The sequence below is a fragment of the Mus caroli genome, chromosome 4 (assembly GCF_900094665.2).
Source record: "Mus caroli chromosome 4, CAROLI_EIJ_v1.1, whole genome shotgun sequence".
Classification (NCBI taxonomy): Eukaryota; Metazoa; Chordata; class Mammalia; order Rodentia; family Muridae; genus Mus; species Mus caroli.
The window spans coordinates 14,447,474-14,453,792 of record NC_034573.1 but is presented as its reverse complement, the minus strand read 5'-3'; the positions used below and the strand labels follow the sequence as shown (position 1 = coordinate 14,453,792).

Here is a 6,319-nt window from a genome sequence, read left to right as displayed (position 1 = left end):
AGCCATGGAGGGCAACCTTGTAAGCAGCATTGATTGGTGGTTCTGATTCACCTCTCTGCTCCAATTTTGGCTATGGATTCCCTAGGTGATGGAGGGCCACTTGTAGCAAAAAAAAAAAAAAAAAAAAAAAAAAAAAAAAAAAAAAAAAAAAATCCTTTTTGGCCCCAGGTGTTTGTTTACTTGTTTTTGTTTTTTTGTTTGGTTAATGTTTTTTATCATCCACATCCTTATCAAATCAACAGAACAAACTTAAGACAAATAACATCTTTTGTGGTTAAAATAATGTTCACGTATTCCTCTTGAGATGATTGTGATCAATTAGAATTTACTACTTAAATTCCAAATATCTAGACAAAATGTTAACTGGTTTATTTGATGAATTATTGGACATTGTTTCCACAATAATTAAATGTTTGTAAAACCATAATCGTGCCTGGGTATTTTAAAATGAAGTACTTGTTTTTCATAGAGGATGTAAAAGATTATGTCTTGTCATTTATATTAAGGTTGTTTTTATGGATGATTTCTATGAGGTGTGGGAAGCTCTTTTCCATACTGTAAATCTCTAGGGCTACAGTGAATCAGGGCTGATGTAATAGGTGCTGGTAGGACCTATATGAGCTCAGGTTCTCTAGTTACCAACAGTGAGCAGCTTTAGACCCGGAGGTGGGTAAGCATCAGGGTGCTGGTATTTCCCCTATGAGTCTCACAGAAATTCCTTTCTTTGATTAAAGCTTTGAATATTTCTGTCTTCAAAGTTCTTAATTAGAATTTATTCAGGAAATGTCATTATTTTAAAAGGAAGATTTAATACTCAGAGTTGACACATCAAATGTATCCCTGCATCTAAATGCCCGCTGAGAGAAATATTTTGCTTCAACTAAATGTCTAGGAAGAAAAACAGAAAGCACCAGGGAGTAAGCTGGATGCATGAAAGTCAGTCCCTTAGGAGGCAAAATTGAGTTAATAATGTTAGTCAATAGGATGTGTTAAGAGAGAATGGGATTGTGCCAAATAGTTCCACAAGCTTATTTGAGGAACACTGTTTCTTCTTCTTTTTCTTTTTTAGATGAACAACTTTTATTCATCTTCCTTAGAAGCAAAATGTCAATTCACATTACCCGAAATGGTTTGGTCAGACACAAGCTAGAGCTTTTTGTTATTGTTGCTTACTGTTTGCATTGATCTGCATTTGTCCTTAAGTCTAATGCTATCTGCCTCTTAACTTTGGCACTTACTCTGTTTGTTATAAAATATAGTCAGGTGTCAGGCAGACTTAGTTTTCTCTTTTTCCATTTGAGTTACCTATTTGTGTAATTTCTTCTTTCCTTTGAATGTTATGTAGCTAGATACACAGTCCTTCATTTTTCCCAGAAAGTATAAAATTGATTCTTAACTTACTGGGCTCTATTTAAAACAAAACAAAACAAAACAAACATTCTGTATACCACAAGAGAACTTAAGTGATCATAGAAATATTTATGCCATAAACATTCCCCTTTGTTTTGATATTTTTTGGAGGGAGGATGGATACCTGGTCTCATGTGGTCCAGTAAGTTCTCAGACTCCCTATGTATGACATTCAGGATGACGTTGGCTTCCAATCTGCTTGCTTCAACCTCCTGAGTGCTGGAATTAGAGCATGCACTAGCCCAGCTGGGTTTAAATGTCAGTGGGGAACCGAGTGGAGGGCTTCCTGTAGCTATGCATGCAGTGTACCAATCTAACTACAGTCTTATTCTTGTCTTTTGTTCTTTTTTTGCCCACTGATTTAATTCTACATATATTTCACAAATACGCAGAATTGTTAGTGTTATGCATTCCACCATTCACCTACACAAACCTATAAATTAATCTTTCTGGTACTTTCCATATCTTCTTGTACTTGTGTGTTGTAAAATAGGATCAGCTTTCTTTAGGAAAGAACACCAGTTAGTACTTCTGGATAATGTATGTCTTCTAGTGACAAGTTTTCTTTGTTTTAATGTGGTTTTTTTCCCCCTCTGTGCTTAGAGAATTCTAAGTTGGAAATATTTTAAGGACACAAGTTTTGTCTTTCTCCCAGTATTTGGATAGACGGGGTCTAACCAGGCTTTCTGTACCCCTCTTGCTCTTTTCTTTTCTCTCCTTTTTCCATAACAATTTTTTAACTACACTAAAGATGCCACTCTACTATCTCAGGTAGAGCTCAGAGCTCTCTGCAACAACCACTTTCCCTTTCTTTCCTTTCCTTTTCAAATAATGTTACCTATTTGGTTTTCTTTTTTAAAGGAATATCTTTAACTCTGGAAGATGTTTTTTTCACTTATTTTTAATTTTTGGATTCTTTTTCCTTTAATGTATCTACTATTTAATTTCATGTTATTTCAAGTTGACACAATTCAATGAAATTTTAGCTTTTCTCTTCTTAATTTTGATAAAAAAAATTACATGATCTTCTCAGGTATTGCTTTGTACTCTCCTGACCCCATCCCTCACCCTCAACATCATTCCAGTTCTGGACCTATAATAAAATAACCCATTTGCTTCTGATACTAATTTCCTTTTATTTTGCCTTATCTTTGAGATTTTATATAATTACAACACCTCTCCTGTTCCTTCCTCCAAACCCTCACATGTACCTCTCTTCATTCTCCTTCAAATCTATGATCTCTTTGTTCAATAATTGATATTAGTGATTTCTTTTTTTTCCCTCCAGTTCACACCAGGAAGCTCCATTCTGATGCTGTTCTACTTTCCACTTCTCAAGACATTTGTGTCTAATTTGCTTACAAAGCTACCAGTTTTCTACTTTTCTGCTACAATATTTTCCTTGCAAGAATTCACTTCAATTCTCCTAGATTCTATTTCTACAATAAAATTCATGGTGTTGTTACAAATTGTTTTGAATACTTAGAACACATTCCTTTGAAATACATGTCAGAAACCTCCACAGGTTGGAACTCTTGTACATTTCTAATATGTGCTTTTTCCTTTTTGTCTCTAATTTTTTGATCATTTTGTTCTTTCTCTTGGCAGCACTAGCCATGTATCTTCCTCCTGTAAGGATCTGATGCATTTCTAGTAGAGAAAATAAAACAGGTCACCTTTTGATGATTATTGAATTCATGGTTGTGGGGGATTTACTTACAATCATTTATTTCTAAAATGCAGCTCCACCAAGTCTTTTGAAGCTTACAATAGGCCTCTCTCCTTTTCAGGTCCCGGATTTCAATGTTTAATCCTCCAGTACTGAGATAGCAGAAACATCTGCTTAGATTTTATGGTTTTTGGTTTCTTTTGCTCCTTTCTTTCATGGCTTCTGGTTCTGTGTGTCATCAGACTCTTGGAGAGAAGACTCAGCTAATTGCTCTCACCTTTTTCGATGTTAGTCCCTGCAACTTTTTGTTCCTTGCCTGTTTTGGGTGTCACTGCTACATCAAACAGTCTGTCCTACTGTTATTTATTTATTTTTTTAGATTGTTGTTTAAAATTCACTTCTTCTTTTTATTCTTGGTTGGTGGTTGGAGTTTCTATGAAATATAAAGTTAATTTATTGAGCAAAGTTGCTTTTAAAAATTTCATGTAATATTTTCTCTGTAAAGAAAAACAAACAAAAAACCAACAAACCCCCAAAACCAAAAACAACAACAACAAAAACAACAAAACCCTTTCTTCCCTGAGAGCATACACTGTAATAGGAAGCTGTTGTCAATGTAAGTGGTGGTAATTGTTTTTAGGAATGTTGGTAATTTTGTTAGTTCTTGCTGTTGAGTTCTGTGGTATGCATAGCTTATGAAGCGCTATCCATCCTTTCTGAAGACTTTGTAAAGGCTAATTAAGTGAGTTTGTTCATCATTTGGGAATACTTTGCTGTGAGTTCCATTTCCTTTTATATTCCAGTTGTGCTATACAGATGTGAGATGTGAACACTGATAGTTAAATGTGAATTCAGAGTCACATTTCTTAATTTGAATTGCAGAGTTTTAAAAGTTTTAAAAAGTACTTTATATTTTGAGATTTTTGTTTCCAGCATTCTTGATACTTAAAATCAGTGTTATGATTTTTAATATTTGTCAGGCATATATATTTAAAGAAGAATAAACATTGATGTGTGAAACAATTAACACATACATACTCATTTTTAAATAAATGGATATCAGTGTTTTTATGAAAAGTAATCATCAAAAATATTAATAGCAAAGGGAGGATCTCAGGGCTTAGGAAGAGGAGGAAGAACGAGTGCATGAGCCAGAGAACATGGGTGACACGAAGGAAGCAGTGTCTTCGAAACAGCAGGACTGATGCACATGGAAACTTACAGATTTTGGCAGCATACATGGGGGCTGTGCAAATCCAAGCCAGACTGGGTCCCAGTGTTGAAAGCAGGAAGGAAGGAAGTTAGGGAAGTTTCCCTAACCTAGAAGCTCTTGATCACCAAAGCTGGCTTGAAAAGGAAACTTAGTTTGCTACAATGGAGTCTCATTGAGTGGATAAACCACCCTTAATGGTCAACTTCATGCCCAGCAGGGGATGACAAATACAAACAGATTCAATGATGTTCTTACAAATTATCTTGTTCTCATATTGTTTTTTTGGGAGGGTGTTTTTTAATTTTTTTTTAAATCTTACTAGCCTTTTTCTTATTATATATTTTCATTTTGTATTTCTGTGGCTTTTGTTTGACACTGTGTATGTACTCTCTCTGTGTGACTTTCTTATGCTTTTTCCTTATTTTTTGAAATTCTGTTTTATTTTTATTTAGCTGTTTGTTTTCTGAAGAGAGAAAGAAGGCATAATGATGTGTCAGGGTGGGGACAATTCTAGAGAAAATGGGAAAAGGGAAACCGTGACCAGAATATATTATATGGATTTCCAATCAAAAATTACTCATAACTAACCTTTCCCATTGGAACCAGATGACCAGATAGTTAAACTTCCCCTCATCTAGAGATGTAATTTTTCAAAAGAGAAAACAAAATAACATACAGGAATGTATTTCTAGGCTATGGCAAATATTATGGAATATCTCTGACTTCCGAGAATTCACAGAATGATTACATGAATAATCATGACAACCCAATCAGCTTCACACAAAGTTACTAGTATTAAAAAGAGTGACAGGCTGAAGGAGCTAGATGTGAGTTTCAAGTGGTCTTTCATGAATTAAAATCTTGCACATATCATAGCCGGCAAAAAAAGAACTGTGCCTATCAGTCATGTGACTTGCTTTGACTTACAGATTGATTGAAATGTTTTGCTGTAATTTGGGGTATAAGTTGTTAAAAAGCTGTGAACTGTAGAGGTTATATTTTCCTGTTAGGGAGAAGAGGTGCAACTGATGCAGTTGATATCCAGTAAGGCCAACACATGGAGAAGAATATTTCATCTCAGGTGATACTGGCAAAGAACCTCCTGTAAGGGGGAGGGGAGAGGAAGAGTAGAACTCAGGAGTGCTAGCTTGCTTGCTTCCCAGGTGACCTAAGTTCCACCTTGATTCTCTTGGTGTTATACTGGTGTGAACTGTCCCCTTACAAAGCTCTCATGTTTGAACACTTGGATCTCAGCTGCTGGCCCTGTTTAGGGAAGTTGGTAAACCAACTGAGAACCGAGTGTTCAAACATAAGATCTTGGAAAAAGACATTTCACATTCAAACATGAACTGCAAATGTGTCCCAGGAAAAGTAAGTATAACAACTAGTTAATCTTTTTTTCTTAAGACTTACTGATTCATATTCTGTTTATGTGTATTTGTGTGTGCTGGGAGTTTACGTATATACAGTGCCTGGGAGTCCAGAAAGGGTGACAAATCTGATGTAATCAATTAGCAGTGGTTGTGAGCCACTAGTGTGGGTATAAAGAACTGAACCTGGGTCCTCTGCAAGAACAGTAAGAGTTCTTAACTGCTGCATCATCTTACCTGTCCTTTAAGTTAATTATTGATAAATATCAACTTTTAAAATGTGGTAGAAATGCCTAAATAACTTTTGAGAAAGAGATATTTACAATTTGCTGAAAACTTGAACTTGCTTGCTTAAATCATAAAATTAGATATCTAAATTTTAACTATACAAAGAGAAGAAACAGTTGTTTTGAGAAGAGCACATACACAAACATATATACATGTGCACATACACACACATTGCATTTTCCATTAGATACCTTTAATAGTATTTAAATTTAAAAAACTATTTTTTGAAGAACCGCCAGACTGATTTCTAGAGTGGTTGTACAAGCTTGCAGTCCCACCAACAATGGAGGAGTGTTCCTCTTTCTCCACATCCTCACCAGCATCTGCTGTCACCTGAATTTTTGATCTTAGCCATTCTGACTGGTGTGA

General features: G+C 35.3%; 1 protein-coding gene across 1 annotated transcript in view; it reads left to right on the top strand.

Moving 5' to 3' along the window:
- Positions 1-6,319, top strand: part of Cnbd1 (cyclic nucleotide binding domain containing 1) — a 323,182-nt gene that overhangs the window by 85,981 nt on the left and 230,882 nt on the right. The window lies entirely within an intron of this gene.